Source organism: Calonectris borealis, chromosome 4, assembly GCF_964195595.1.
Source record: "Calonectris borealis chromosome 4, bCalBor7.hap1.2, whole genome shotgun sequence".
Lineage (NCBI taxonomy): Eukaryota > Metazoa > Chordata > Aves > Procellariiformes > Procellariidae > Calonectris > Calonectris borealis.
The window spans coordinates 76,462,994-76,479,130 of NC_134315.1; positions in this window are offsets into that span (position 1 = coordinate 76,462,994).

The following is a 16,137-nucleotide window of genomic DNA, read 5'->3' on the forward strand; positions in this document are numbered from 1 at the left end:
AGCACATGATATATGTGGACCTTGTTCTATAGGGACCTACGCTGGCCTGCCAAAATCAGGCAGGAAGTGGAAACGGAGAAGAGAAATTCTTGGCTTCTGAGTCAGACTCAAGGGTTAAGCCACAGTCAAGCCACGAATGCCCTCTAAATCTTTCTAGGTAGGATCATGGAAATTGGATGTGACGGAACAGAGCTCTTGGTCAATGGAAAGTCCTGATCTAGAGTCATGTGAGGTTCACTTGCATGTTTTATCTAAAAGGCTTGTCCAAAGCAGTGGTGTTTCTCCTATCACAAACTGAACCATAGGAATTTTGCTTTAGTTGAGGTTATTGAAACCCAGAGGGAAAGCTGCTTTAGAGACCCCTTACAGGATAATGTTCTGAGAAAATTGTTCTTTTGATGCCTTGATTTGAAACTCATGCTTCTCATTAACACAATGCAGGGTGCCCGGAGATCTGTCACTGACAAGGGTCTGCATTAGCTGGAAAACAGTGTGAATCCACCACACGGGTGTACAGGGTTAAAAAGCAAAGTAGGAAAAGAAAGAAAGGACTCACATTAGGTATCTGTTAGCGATTTGAGAACCACATGATTTAAAAAAAAATCTGTACAGAGCTGATTTTCAGGAAACCAGCTATCCTGACAGATTGACCAATGCAGTGTGACATGAGAACACCGCCTCCTAATTCTTTCATTTAGGGAAATATTTTTTTTGGTGCCAATTGAACATCAGCATTCCCACGAAACCTGTCAGTTGAAGAATGAGAAACCATTGCACAGAAGATCCTAATTTTTTTTTTTTCCCCTGAGGGAATTGTTAAGGGTTTTTTTTTTTCTCCACATTGGGTTTGCAGGGCAGTGTAGTACTACTGAAGATGTGAATCCTCCGAGCTGGGGGCTTCTGATCTTGCCTGTCTGTAGAGGAGTTGCTGGAGATTTTTTTTGAGTTACCTCTGATGATGTTTAGTCTGACAGCCATGATTCTCATATTCAGAGACAGAATTTAGGGTAATGTGAACACAGTGTTGTTGTGTTTGACTTCTAACGCTGACCTAGAATATCCTATTTTACTGGCTAGCTTAAGTGTATATTTCTTCTGTTTATTTTTAGGTAGCATTTCCTTTCTTGGTGACATAGTTTCTGGGAGAGGAAGGAATTCCTGAGTCCTATGGTACCAGTATTGTACAGTGTAATGTGTTGTTTGATGTATTGCTCACTGCAGCAGGTCTGGATTAATTGCAAGATCTGTGTGAAACTTCGAGCAATGTGCTGTCATACACCTAGGTCAGATTTTGTTAGAGGAAAAGACATTGTAATTTGACAAATGAAAAGAGCGTGGCCAAATAACGTGCAACAAAGTTTCAGTATGTGAAAACCAACTGCATAATACATAGGCTTAAAAGGTTCAGTAATTTTTCTGACTTTGGAGATTTTGATGCCTTATTAATCTTCTGAAAGAACACAAAATGATCCATTTGTGTTCTGAAATTATTATAACTCTTAAATTAGTGCTCTTTGCGCTGACTAAGTATTTCCTTAACATCAGTTCAGTGCATTTTCAGTCTTAGAGAATTTGAGCAAAAAGGACATTATAGTACCCTACCAAAAAAAAGCTGCCTGCAGTTTTTGTTTGAATACCTTCTGCAAAATAATTCTAGTGATTAAATGCATGTATTTGCCTACATCATTCTCCAGACCTAGCAGAAAAGTCTGTTCTTAACTTGTGGTTGCTAACATAAGGTTACTTGTAACATAGAGTAAAATTCTAGTGAAAAGAAATCCTTAGCAGATTAAGAGGAGAAAACGTAGAACTGTTTACTGGGATTTTACTTGGTGCTGACTTAGGTTTACTAGTTTGAATTAGAATTGTAACTTTAGTATTCCTGAAGACAAGGCCTTAAAAAGAAGCTTATTGCCTTATGAAAATGATTTTTGTTAGTTTAGAGTAACTTGGTCTAATTCCTCATAGTTTTCTCACTTTTTGGTTTGCATGTGGAATGGAAGAAAGTGAGTTCTTTTACTAGATAGTTTAGAATGATCTCTGGCTGTTATCTTCTCTCTGAACTCATAGGATCATTTAGATTGGAAAAGACCTTTAAGATCATTGAATCCAACTGTTAACCTAGCACTGCCAAGTCCACCGCTAAACCATGTCCCGAAGAGCCACATCTACACGTCTTTTAAATAGCTCCAGAGATGGTGACTCCACCACTTCCCTGGGCAGCCTGTTCCAATGCTTGACAACCCTTTCGGTGCATAAATTTTTCCTGATATCCAACCTAAACCTCCCCTGGTGCAACTTGAGGCCGTTTTCCTGTTGTCCTATCCCTTATTACTTGGGAGAAGAGACCAACACCCACCTCGCTACAACCTCCCTTCAGGTAGTTGTAGAGCGCGATGAGGTCTCCCCTCAGCCTCCTTTTCTGCAGGCTAAACAACCCCAATTCCCTAAGCCGCACCCCATAAGACTTGTGCTCCAGGCCCTTCACCAGCTTCGTTGCCCTTCTCTGGACACGCTCCAGCACCTCAGTGTCCTTCTTGTAGTGAGGGGCCCAAAACTGAACACAGTATTCGAGGTGCGGCCTCACCAGTGCCTGAGTACAGGGGCACGATCACCTCCCTGCTCCTGCTGGCCACACTAGTTCTGATGCAGGCCAGGATGCCGTTGGCCTTCTTGGCTGCCTGGGCACACTGCTGGCTCATGTTCAGCTGGCTGTCAACCAGCACCCCCAGGTCCTTTTCCTCTGGGCAGCTTTCCAGCCACTGTTCCCCAAACCTATAGTGTTGCATGGAGTTGTTGTGACCCAAGTGCAGGACCCGGCACTTGGCCTTGTTGAACCTCATACAATTGGCCTCAGCCCACTGATCTAGCCTGTACAGATCAATCATATATGAAGTTTAAAATTCCTACCAAGTATGTGAAACCTCTTCATTGCTGCATTTTTGTGTGTGTGTTCTGGGTACCTACTTGCTTCCTGAGCAGACCCCATTAATAATGCTGTGCACAAATGACTTTTGTAGTTGTTACAGAATAAATATATGCCTGTACTAATGAAGAATTTTGTGTGCATCTGGAGTCTGCTGCATCTCAAAGCAATCAGAAGTTGGCTGTATTTTTCATGAATTTAAAGTATTAGAATAATTACACTGATACTGTGTCTTTTGATGTATTGCATGATCAGAGAACAACTCCTCCAAGGGACCTGACTTGTTCATATAATGTTCCTGAAGTCAGTAAGGCTACAGATAATTATACAGCTAAAACAGTAACTTGCTTTCTTTACTTAATATCTGCTATGCTTAATATGTGATTCATCCTACTGATGGCAGCTTTTCCAACTTGACTCTCTCCTGAAGACACATTAGATGATGTAGAAAAATGAAGTTATGAACATGCCCATCCAGAAACGGAGGCAACAAAACTTCACATATTCCTACTGTTTCTTTCCTTGGCTAATGTGGTAATACTGTCTGTTCCCAGAGATGAGTCTGTGATAATGGGATAATGAGGAGCTAATAAGACAATGTGAAGTGCCACATGTATGTTAAGGTGTGAAGGGAAAGGTAGTATCTCATGTTAAATCAACTGATGTAATTGCAGAAAATCTCAGAACAAGAAAGCTCGTCAGCCTTCCTTATTACTTTTGCGATACTATAGTTTGATCTAATCGAAGAGATTACTTCTTCACGCAAATCTTGCTTTATGTTTTTCCTCAGACTCTTGTGGCTACACCACCACTGTGGCTACATAGTGGAATGACAAATGCATAAACTTAGTTTGATTCATTACTTGCAAAGTTATTTCTAGTGTTCTCACTGCATTTCTTATTTCTTACGCAAGCACCCCATGTGCTTGTTGAAATCTGATAGTAAAAATGAGTTAATCAGGAACTCAACTGAGATCAGAACCTGAATAAAGCATATTAATATACTTGTCATGTGCAAGGAAAAGACTAATGGGCTGCTCAAATCATGGTTTTTTTTTTCTACATTGCTGACTTAAATACATAAAAAAACCCCAACCAACCAACCAAAAAAACCCCCCACAAAAAAGCCTACCTATCCTTTCATAACTTTGAGCAAAGCTTTAGTACTCCTAGCTTCAGCAAGTTAACAGTTGTTCCTCTTAAAAACATTCCTCTTGGCTTGATTAGTTTTGAACAATCTGAATATTTTTCAGAGCTGTATGCAAACATTTTTGCTCTTCTCTATAATTTAAGAAAACTGCCTTGAAACGGTTATGACCAGTTGGACGTGTAACTGGCTGTGCAGGAACATGATCCTCCCACTATAAGGTGAACGATATGGTCTTGTAGTTGCTAGGATGATAGGCTCATCAGTGCAAGTCCACCCTTACTCTGCACAAAGTATCGGGTGAGAGATTTTACTGTGCAATGATAGTACTTGTGGTTTAGTTTAGGTCAGGTCTTATTTCTTTTGGCTGAATAACCATGGACTGTGTTTTGTACCTCCACTGTGATAATGTAGGTTAATGACCTAAATTATGTTTATCTAAATAGAAGGAAATGTATAAGTACCCGTCACGTACAACCTTGTAGCTATTTGACAGAGGTGCTGCATTTTCACCCCAAGTTGCAAGCTTTGACTCTGATAGTCTGAAGTTCTCATTTGCCCCACACCTTATAGATACTTTTGTGCATCTCAGTACAAAGCATCTTCCCTTAATTAAGACATGCTGTTAAACAAATACAAAAAAATCAGCCTTGTGCAAGTGTAAGGTTTCGTTTTCATTTCTCTAGCTTTGAACTGTACACAGCTAGTATTGTGATTTAAATTAATCCAATGCATTTCAGGCACGCCAGAAAGAGAAGAAATATATATTTCAAACTAAAACTATCCATGTCAAGTTCAGTTTTTAATTTAACAAAAAAATTCTTCCTGATATTCAAAACACACAGTTTATTCAAGTATACTTCAGTGGGAGTGCTATGCAGTCTGTAAAAATTAAACAGGAATAGGGACAAAACTAATTTTGAATAAATGACTATTCCTCAGGTCAACTCTGAGTCACTTATTCTCTAATACTTCTGTTTTGAACCTCAGTGGAAGCCCTTGTTTTTTGTGTAGCCTGTATGAGGTTCTGAAGACCTCCAACATCCCTGGAACATTGATTGGGCTGGGGGAAGTGCAGTGAGTGAAACAAATGAAAGGGGTCACTTCATAATTTTATAGCCTCTTCTGTACAGGCTGAATTTATAAAGCTTTTAATTGAATGATTCTGCATTCTCACGAGGATTTTTTAATAATTTAACTTTTTTTTCCCCCCCCCAGGTAGGGCTATGTAAAAGTAAAAGTGATCTTAAGAATATCTATGCCTTACCTTAGGGTATTAACCTAATTTCTTGAACTGATGCACTTACATTCTCCATCCGTTGCCTTGTTCTGTTCTATTTCCACATTAGAGTTACCTAGTTTGGGTCAGAGCTGACCCTCACCACAAGAAATGTGATAAAGTGAAGCTACTGAATATATGTGTGGAGTAGTTCTAGAGAAATCTTACACGCTTTTGATTAAGAGAGGAACATGGACATGCTTTCATGTACAGATTTGAAGTGGTTATCCCTTGCCTGACAAGTGCTGTTAGAATTTTTTTTTCTTTTTAAATTTCGCTGGGAAAAGACTAGTGCTAAGAAAGTGATTAGGTACTATACCATTCTAAAAGATATACTGCCCGATGCAGCAGTTGAAAGAAAGATGTAGTTGTTAGTGTAGAAATACAGAAATTCTCAACACTGCATACCTAAAGGCCTCTAAATACCTTAAAAGTTAGTAAAAGAACTAAACCCCTCTGCAAAACTTAGGAGAAAAAGATACTTGGATGTTTTGTAAATACAAAATGGAAAGGAGAAAGTTCATCAAAACTCTTGCTTAATCAGAAAACATCAAAACAATCAACAAAATGAATGAACCAGAAAGGCTACATGTTCCTGTTTCAGATACCAAAGTTTCCAGGCTAGGCTTAAAGATTGCTGATATTCCTATCTCATCCAACCCATGTGCAGCATAGTTAGAGATGTCCTCAAAGTTATTCTCAAAATCAGAAATAAATAAGTGAGGGTTCCAGTTTTTTCCCCTAGTGTATTCCAGTGCCTTCCCCTGTCTGACTGCTGCTTCTAGCTGTGTAGAGTGGGTTTTGCATTTTGAATGTAAAGCTCTCATTCTCATTTACAGTTGTGGCAGGTGTAAAAGTATCTAAGAAATATGAAGGAGATGACAGCCCTAAGCAAAAAATTATCATCATCCTACGTCTAAATCCTGTATCCTACAGTCTCCTAATGTTTATCTTTGGGTGCTCCTTTATTTACTGATGACATCCTCTGAATACGTTCTTCCATGGAGCATCCTTCCATGTTGCCCAGGAGCAAATAGGATATGTATCCTTCCCAGATACGCTCTCTGTTCCATTTGATTTACTTGCCTTGACTTCTAGCTTGTACCCTATCTATTCAATTAAGAAAGTAGTTCCTTGGTCTCTTCTACTCTATCCTGGAAAAAGTTATTTTATTGTCCTCCTCGTTACCGTGAGGCTTGTTCCTATGATATGGTGTGGTTTCTCTTTTGTCACTTTCTAGAGGATGTAATAGTGTAGTTCAGGTTGCCTTGAAAAATGTCTTTGTACATTGCCCTGTGTTCATCTCAAAGAAGAGAATTAAGATATACAGGGGGAGAGAAAGGTGCAGAGGTTTGTGGCTATCTATCTTTCCTTCAAAGGTGTTTGTTCTAGCTCCAGTCTCCTACCCCAAGAGGTTCATATTTATGATAAACAGTTTGGTTGCATCTGAGTAGCAGATTTCAAATGATGTAACATTGCTTCTGCTAAAAATCCTGTGAAAGTATGTTTTCTAATGTGACCTGGATGTCTTGATGAGGCACCAGTTTTCATCTAGTCTGATCCTTGTTTACTTGCATGGCTTCTGATGGGACTTGAAAAAGGTAAGGAAAAATGAGGAATGGCTTCTGAGAGAAATATGTATAAGCCTACACCTGGAAATACGCAGCTATTCTTTGACTCTGGTAAAATACATTGGGGAGAGGAGATTGCTTGTGTGACATAGGCTCAAAATAGGGGTAGCTTAGTTATTTTGAGAATTGCTTCTGTCTCTGTTGGCTTGGACAAGACTTTCTTTCCATTGAGGAGATTATTAGCTGCTTGGCTGGTAGTTCGTAAAGTTCTTACTCAAAAAAATGTTCTTATGAACATAGAACAACTACCGGAGAGTGTTTGATTAACCAAAAGGGTAATGATCAGGTTTACAACATCTCTTGGAACCTCATTCACAACAAGCATATGAAGACTGCTTAATCTAAGTTCTCATGTGCTTTTCTTTAAGTAGGTAGCAAGTTATGTGGTTTTATGAAATCTCTAAACTGTGAGGAAAATGCTTTCTTCTAAGGTATGCTTACAAGGTAGCCATACAAAAATAACTTGTTATGATAGCAAATTCAGAATGAAGTCATAAAGTGCTTTAACCTTCTACAATTGCCAATGAAAACAAGAACCGTAAAATTGCTTTCTGTGACCTACTGTCTCACAGGCAATCTTACACTCATTTACAAAAGTTACTCCAGAATAAAGCAATTATGCTTGGTGAAACACATACGGAGATTGAGGCCCCTTTTAAGCATCCTGACTTGATCCAACTTTGCCTATCTTGTTCTTAGCCCTCCTCCCCATCTTCCTTCCAGCCCTGACACACATACCCAAAGAGCCCCGCAGTGCTTTGCAGCTGGCTGTTTAGAAATAGCTTTGAAAAATAAAATGCTAACAATTAAAATAACCGTATAGCATTTTGTTTGATAAAGCCTGGAACTGTACGTCTTACACAATGAGGCCTAAAAATCAATATGGCAGTGCCAAGTTTTCTGCTGACAGGGTATTTTGGCTGTCCCTTGGACCTGTGTCTAACGGCAACAATACCACAATTACGAAGTGCAAGACCCATGTAGCTAAACTTTTACCTCACTGACAACAAAGAATGTGCCAGTTGCAATGTATTAGGCTTTCCCTTGACAAGCTTAAGGCACAATAATGAGATGGTTGCATGGGAAAGACTGGTGAAGTAATCAATCAAATCTGTGTTTTAGTCTGTTCATGCTTGTAGCTAAGAAACTGAGACTAAAGGGACGGAGGAAAAAGATGACGGGTCATAGCTTTTATATCTCCTCTTTTTAATCATAGTTCTTTACTAGGTTAGGAGACTGACCTCCAGGCAGTGGAGAGGGGAGAGGCTCCTATGCGGAGCCGCAAGACTCACTCCCCTGGGTTTCCCTTTTCCCTGAAGCTTTGGAAGCATTTTACTGCGAGGCTTACAGCAGTACAAGCTGCTTCTTATTTCCCAGCCTGACTCCTATTTAATTCCTCTAACATTCAACAGTTGTTCTTGCTCTTTTTCTTGGTCCCCGTTTCATCTTTCTCCTGAGTTTCATGTAGCCATTTACCTTTATTTCCACTAAGGTACACCAAAAGAGAATAATAATATTTTATCTCCAGTACAGGTCAGTGGGGAAATAAGCTCCATTTATCATATTCCAAATTATTTCTGTTTGTGAGACAATTTTGCCTTTCTTTATAGAAGCAGATTGTGCACTATTTTCAAATGTCTTTTAGTGGAATAATTAGTGTTGCAATCTTAATTTACCCTTCTATCCCTCAAAAAAATATCTTGAATATGTTTGGATAATTAAATATTTAATCAATATCATATTTCTATCTACTTTCGATACACCATTCTGTAATAAAGGGAACTGGACTGTACAGCAGAAATCAAACTATTACTAGTAATAAGAATTAGTACTATGAAGAGTGGTGAGGAATCTTGAGAAACAAAGAATGTCAAACAAAAAAGGTTATACAGATGTTGAAGAAATCTTATATGGCATGAGGGGCTGAGAAACTCATGATTTCATTTGATCTACATTGGTGTTGGCAAGAACCCTTGCAAAAATTACATGTCCATTTAAAAATTATTTTGTCCTTACTGGAATTCAGTTCTTAGTGATTTTCCTAGATGGATCATGATTGGTGTGTGAAACTTTCAATGGCATAGTCTAATCGATACCATCAGTGTCAAGATACTTTTCCTTATGCCTCTTGTGTTTCAAGTGAGGTCTAAGATTATTAATGGGTACAATTTCTTGGAAATAATTTGATATTTATTTTCTAAAACTTCCATGTGATATGTCCACTTCTGAGCTGCATTAACATTTCCATTTCATTAATCATTGTGACCTAAGATGGGCGGGTCCTTATGTGGTTTCCTAACTTTTTTCCCTTTTTTTGCCCCTCTTGAGTACTTGATTTTGGGAAGTAGACACACATAAGCAGCTTGCATGTTAATGAAAATTGGCTTACTTTCTCCAGGGAGTGTAACAAATTCAAACTAAAGCTTTATTTTTAATCTTCTCCACTTTTATTTGTATAACTTCAAACAATGTGTTAGTTCTGTACTGATACTTTGTATACACAGTTGCTGCCTAGGAACATTTTTTTTTAAATGCATAATATCTGAAGAAACGCTGTTGTATGCTCCTAATTCTAAACACAAAAGAAATTTTTAGATGGCAGAGTGGTTTTATTAAGGAAAATAACTTTGACTACTTGGAAAGCAAAATTCTCAGTGCATGGGTGGGGGAGAGTAACTGAAAATTTGAAAAAAGGTAAGCTATCTTGTAATGTTCTTCAGAAGCAAAATTTTCTAAACAATGTTTGTATATCTTAAGGATTATAGTCTCCATTATGCATAGGAGCCCTCTCATGCCAAACTCTTGTTGAAGTCCAGTGTAGAAGACGTAGGAGTTCCTCGTTTTAGTGAAGTGATGAAGAATAATTTATAAGATAAAACTGAAACTGAAGTTTCACTGCAAGTGATATATGGAGACAGAGAGCAAAATAATGCTTTTGAAGCAGAAATGTTTGTGGGGACAATGAGCAAAAATTTCACCTTTGCTGTAGATGTTTCTTTAGAGTTCTTATTCTGTAGGCTTTCTTGTAATACGGATGAATTAATACTATTTATCATAAAAATATTTCCTAAAAGTCACTGAAACAGCTTTAAGGTTTGATCGCAAAATGAAGTTAATTGAGAACTTGGAGTGGCAAACCTGGCCCTCTTCTGTGTTATGATACAGTTTTTAATCATATGATAGCATATTATTTCTTCTGTCAGTTGTTGCTTCAGTTAATTCACTTATGAAGTACTGTTTATATGGTATTCTTTCTATAAATTCAGTAATCTTTCTGCAGACTGTTTTTACATTTTCCCAGATTTATTTATTTACCTGCACCCCCCTCAGTCACCCTCCCAACTTTTGACTGGTAAGTAGATCACAGCTAAAAGCAACAATATCCATGATTTTCAGATATTTAAGGCATTATTTAAATTCAGGTTTTTATGATTCATAGAAAGTTTATGGTAGACAGTGAGGGGAAATGGAGAACAGGAGTTATGACTTACATTGAGATAAACCACCAGTATCACTCACAAGTATTTATCTTCATTGATGGTAAGGCTCAGATGACTCTTCATGGTGGCTTTTCCTTATGTGGAAAAATTTCCTGGTATGCTTAATGAGGCTGACTTCAAAAGAAGTAACTGTGGCCTCACTATGTAAATATTTGCTGTTTGTGGGTAGTTCCTCTTAAAAGAGTAAGCTTCATATCATAACTTCCAGTGTTTTAATATTTCCCCCCAACTTTCTATACTCTGTTCCATTTTGTTTAAATGCACAAATACCATTTACAACAGTCCATGATTGCTTATGCAATTTTATTTTTGATTGGGGCAAGGATTTCTTATTCAGCTTCTACCCCCCTTATTCAGCCCTTCAACTGAAAAAAGCCAGTGAGGCAAGTCACCACAGAGACCTAGTTGTTATGCTTACACTTTGTCCTAGAAATAGCTTCGTGCTTGTGCTCCAGCTCATGCTTGTCTAGCATCCAAACAGCTGGCATTTAAGCCTGCCTCGGATGCAGGCTTTAGATAAACTCTGAAGCGTGAGGGAAAAGAATGCCTGAGAGCCTTGGGGGGACCTGGTGAAGCACCATGTGATGCGGTATGATGAGGAACAGCAACGGGTCATGTTTGTCTCAGCCCTCACCCAATGTATCATACTGCATTACATAATTAACACGGGGCAGTCACATCTGGAGAGGTCACACACGATGAAGTAGTAGAGGGCGAGTAGAAAGTGTCCTTTTTTGACACTCTGAATGCATAGAGCAGCTTAGAGGGCATGTCATACTCTAGTCTACTTCCTGGGCCATACTCCTACGCAGGATGTAAATGAGGCCAGAGTTCTTGAGTGTTTTTCTGGGGCTAATAAAATATATAAGTGTGTGTATATGTCGATACGAATACAAATACGGAGTTAAATGTCTTCACATTAGCATAGCAGCTTTGCCTGCCTCATTCGCCATTCTCCCATGTAACTTTGTGTGCAACACGAATAGGAGGAGATTATAGTATTACAGCCCTGGGAAGCGTCCTGAGAGCTTGCCAAGCAGAAGAACAGTTGTTTAATATTACCTCTGTTTAGAAGCAGTTATATCCAGGAAAATGCAGTTCAGATCAGACCTTCTAAAGCTTGTCAAGGCTAGTTCACTGTTAACTATTTCAAAGCCAGTCGATGCATCTAAAATCACTAGTTTGTTTCATCATGTGCCAAGGTACTTACGCCATTGCTGTGCCTGTGCTGGGCAAAATACCAAACTGAGGGGGGTCAAGGAAATGCCTGTAAAATGTGATGTTATTTGGGGTGCTCAAACTTTCTGTCACTTTGGTTTCAAGCCTTTGTGATGAGATTGTCCTATGGAACAAGCAGGCCATACTGAGGAAGAGAGGTTGGATGATCAGAGGGAGGGAGGGCTCAGCTATAGTTACCTGGGAGGTGTCTTCTGAATGGAGGGCTGACAACACAGGTGGGGTCCCTTAATCCATGCTGGTGGGGCAGGAGGACTAATCAGTTGGTGATAGAAGGGAATAGGGCTTTGTTTCTGTGGGGAAGGGAGAATTTTGCCCTAAGGGTTGCTGGGCCCTGGTGTTGATTGTCCTAACAGAGTCAGCTGCCTGTCTCTCCCATTTCCCTTCCCCAAGTTTTTTATGATGCTAAGTTGTTTAGCTTTTAGGTTTGAAGAATACTGGACAGATGATTTTTTTTTTTTTCTTCCCCCTAGAGAAAGGAAACATGATGTAGGGATGCAAGCTTTTGCTGCTTAGGATATTGACTCTTAGCTGAGGTGGCTTCTCTTCTATGTTTTGAATTGTACTTGTTTTCTTCAATTCCATCTGTGGCTGCCTGACAACCAGCTGATGTTGACATCCATGCAGAGTAGCAGATAGTAAAATTGCTCGTGAGCACCAAGAACTTCTTGAGCAAAGGTCTAGCCATTGGTTCCTTAAGTGATGGGGATATGGTTTTTCTCCCAAGAGCTTATTTATTGGTATTGTATCTTCCCATGAGGTTTCTCTGGTTGCAAATTACATTGGTTCTGATTTACCCTTGCACCTCCAGACCTAGTATAAATTGATCAAAATTGAAGAAGTTAAAGTTGATTTACTTTATTTTTTCCTAGATGAGGTTTTGCTGCTATGATAGGGGAAATACTGACTTTATTCTGAGCAGTTCTATTGCAAAGGGTGGTTCTTCACAGCGCAAAATACTGCTGCTTTGCAACCAAGCAGGAACGGCCAGATGAGTCCATCTGCCTGTCATCCAGAACAGTTCCCCATAGTAGAAACTGATACAGCCAACTGCTTTACCACCAGTGCAGCTCTGGGAAAAGATTTCAAAACAAGTGCAAAGGAGAGTTATTTCCTTTCTTACTGAGGTCTTGGTCTAATCCTGGCCTGAAACTGTGGTCTTTTTCCTATTCAACGTTTCTTAAATGGGTTGTTTAAGATTGGCAAAAACTGCCTGCCTTTCCTGCTGGCAGCATTTTTCTTCAAATTATCAGTTGCTTTGGCAGTTTTGTACTGTGTAGGAATTAAACTTTTACACAAAGAAAAATTGCTGTTCTGAGTTGGTACTTGCACAAGAAGGTTAATCTTGTGATATTTATTCTTTTCTATTTATATCTGCCGAAGGGTGATTCTTGCATCTGTTTTTGACAATTCAGTCTGACTCATCTGGCTTTAAAATATTAGGACAATTGAGAAAGTACACTGAAAGATTTACAGTTTTAAATTACTATGTTTTAAAACCAGAAATAATGGAATATGTGGCAAGCTTATATAGGAATATTTTTCCAGTTAACTATATAAGCAATTATAGAATAATTTTTTCCAGTTTCTACTAATTTCTAAGGGGTTACCTTTAGTTATTTGTTTTGTCTAACGCAGGAAAGTGTGCGATAATCAAGCGCAGAAGTTGCTGGTATCAAAGAATCAAACCCTTGTCCCTAACACTGCAGGTCTTGTTACAGTGCACATTTTTTTTCTCTCTTCCTGCTCTAAAATGACAGTCATGCACTGAATGACCTTGAAAAATAGCATATGGAAGCGGAAGTCTATGCAGAAGAGCTCTGGTCTTGGATGTCTCCTGCATGTAGTAGGCAATAACAGCTGTTGTGACTGGTGTGAGAAATGATTAAAAAAAAAGTATTAAGAGTACAAAAGCAAAAGGCACCAAAGTGAAATTAAGCATCTTGGTCCCTTGGTCAGGGGGCTTCCAGCTACTATTTCAGAGCAGGTGAAATAATACTAAACAGAGCAATTACAGTTAAGCTGTACCTAGAGTATTTTACTAAATATGAAACTGAAAGGGAAAAGATGTACAGACCATCTGACTTTTTTGAACTCTCATAATGTGATATAATACATCCATTTTGCATTCTTTTGGAGGAAAGAAAAAGGCAGGATTTTGCTAGTGCATCCAGTTCAAAGGGAGGAGATACAAGCTGGTGATTGAATGTCTTCAAACTCAGCCAGTGCCGCCTTGTCTTCCAATAGAAATTTTGCAGCAGAGGTGCCAAGAATACATGCCTGGTCTCTGCGACCCATCACGATGCTTTTTGCATTCAGGATCATGCAGATGTCACATCAGTTGGTTTACAAGACGACTGTTACACCACCTGTGTAGTTCACCATATACTCTGCTGGCACCAATTTACAAGGAGAAGCATGTACCCAAACATCCGTCAGTAAAGTCACAATAATTACCTTTGAAATTACCTGTCATCACAGGTCTTTCTGTTATTAACACTGGCAAAGAGGAAGTTGAAATCTTGTTCGTAAGTCCCTCTTTGTTTATTTTAAATATTGTTAAATTGCTTCCAGTGTTGTCAGGTAACACTGGCTCCTGTAGCACTGGCCCATCCAGTGCCTTTTGAATGAAGAAAAATTCTCAAATCTCTTTGCCCAGTTGGAATGTGGGTTGAAACATGCTGCACTAGTGGGGAGCTGAAACAGCTGTTTGCTGTGTGTGGGTAAAAGGAAGACTTGAGTCTCTGGGCTTTTAATTCTAGGCCTGTTACCAGCATTACATAGGAAAATGTAGGCTCAAAACTGAAATGTAGTAACTTAGTCGTAGATCCTAATTGTGTAACATGTAACTGAGCAGGCAGGGTGCCTCTGCCATGTGAAGTCCCAGGGAATTAAAAGCTCCAAAGTATTTTCTAGAAATCAGTTACTTCCTTTGGAAAAGAAAAAAAGGAGGAGGAAGAATCTCAGCGCTCCATTGTATCTTGTGGATAGATGACACAGTGATATATGAGACCAGCCCTGCTTTTGCTATTATAAATTCCCAGCAGTCGCAGGGAACTGGAATGCGCTTTCTGCAGGCAGGCAGTTTGCCCACACTTGAGGCCATGAAGGATTGGGCCCAGAGTGGTGGTTTTGCAGCAGAGCTGCTACAATTCTCTTTTGTCTCAAAATATTTTCTTTACACACCAAAAAAACTTAACAAAATCTGAGCTGGGCTACAGTAAAAAAATGTGCCTTTAAAAATGATCCGATGACCCCCTTGCTTTAAATTGAAGAAGATGAGAAGATTTAGGCGGGAAGATTTTGATTGATGATCCAAGGTGTGAGTAGGGGTAAGTAATAAAGAACCAGAAAGGAGTAAAGAAGGAAATTATGAAAAGGAAATTAAAGGTGAGATCTGTCAGATATGTTGGGAGAGATGGAAGAAACAGACCTTGGAGATGAAGAGTATGGAAGGAAAGGGAAAATGGATTGCAAAGAAAGGAAAAATAAGAAAGAAAAACAAAACAAAACAATCAAAAGGTTCATAGGCTTCTCTGGAACAAGTAGCTTCAATGCAAAATTGAGATACTAACTGCATAGAAACAGTGATGACAATATACGTCATGGGGTATGGAACTGGGATGCTGGAAGGGGAACTGGCTGTTCTGGAAGGGGAGAAGAATGCACACAAAATTGTGAACAGTGATGTTTGAAGTGAATCACTTCAGAAATCTTGAGTAGGTTTTTTGTGGTGTTTCCTCTTCAGGGCCCTGTTTTGGGGGAAGTGGTCAGGATCTGATGCTATAGCTTTTTCTGTGTTTCCCTAAATCCATTGCAGTTTCATATGGATGGACATAGCTATAATCCAGATGAAGATGTGTACTTAATGTGCTCTCCTTTCTTACTGGTGCCATGTACATACTATCCTCCCTTTTCCTTTTCACTGTTCTTGTTAGACATCTTATTAATTCTTTTTGGCATGTCAGTAAATTCTTGTTGAGTTGTTTATCTACAGTTTTTAGATGCTTTTAAGTATTGCAGTCCCTCCTGCAGGGGTAATTTGTAATCCTTGATACAGGCTTGGAGTTTGGCTGTACTAAGAAGCAGCCTGTGTAAATGGTTTCATCCTCACTGAGAAAATTAGATTTTCTTGTCTGTCCTGTTCTCACTATTATTTAAATTTTGTCTATCTTACGTCACTCAAATGTTATTTTGCTTTATAGGTGCTTCATCAGACTTTTCCTCTGCTTATAGCATTTACAGTTGTCACTGAAGATGGTTAGGTATAGTCTAGTAATGCTGGTGGAGAGCCTAAGAAAATAAAACTTGACTCCAAAATATCTATTTTCTTCTGAAATAAAAAAGATTTAAGGAAGTGGTGAATAGTGTAATAAATCATGAGCTATTAATGAGACTGTTTTACTGTCAAAATCCCC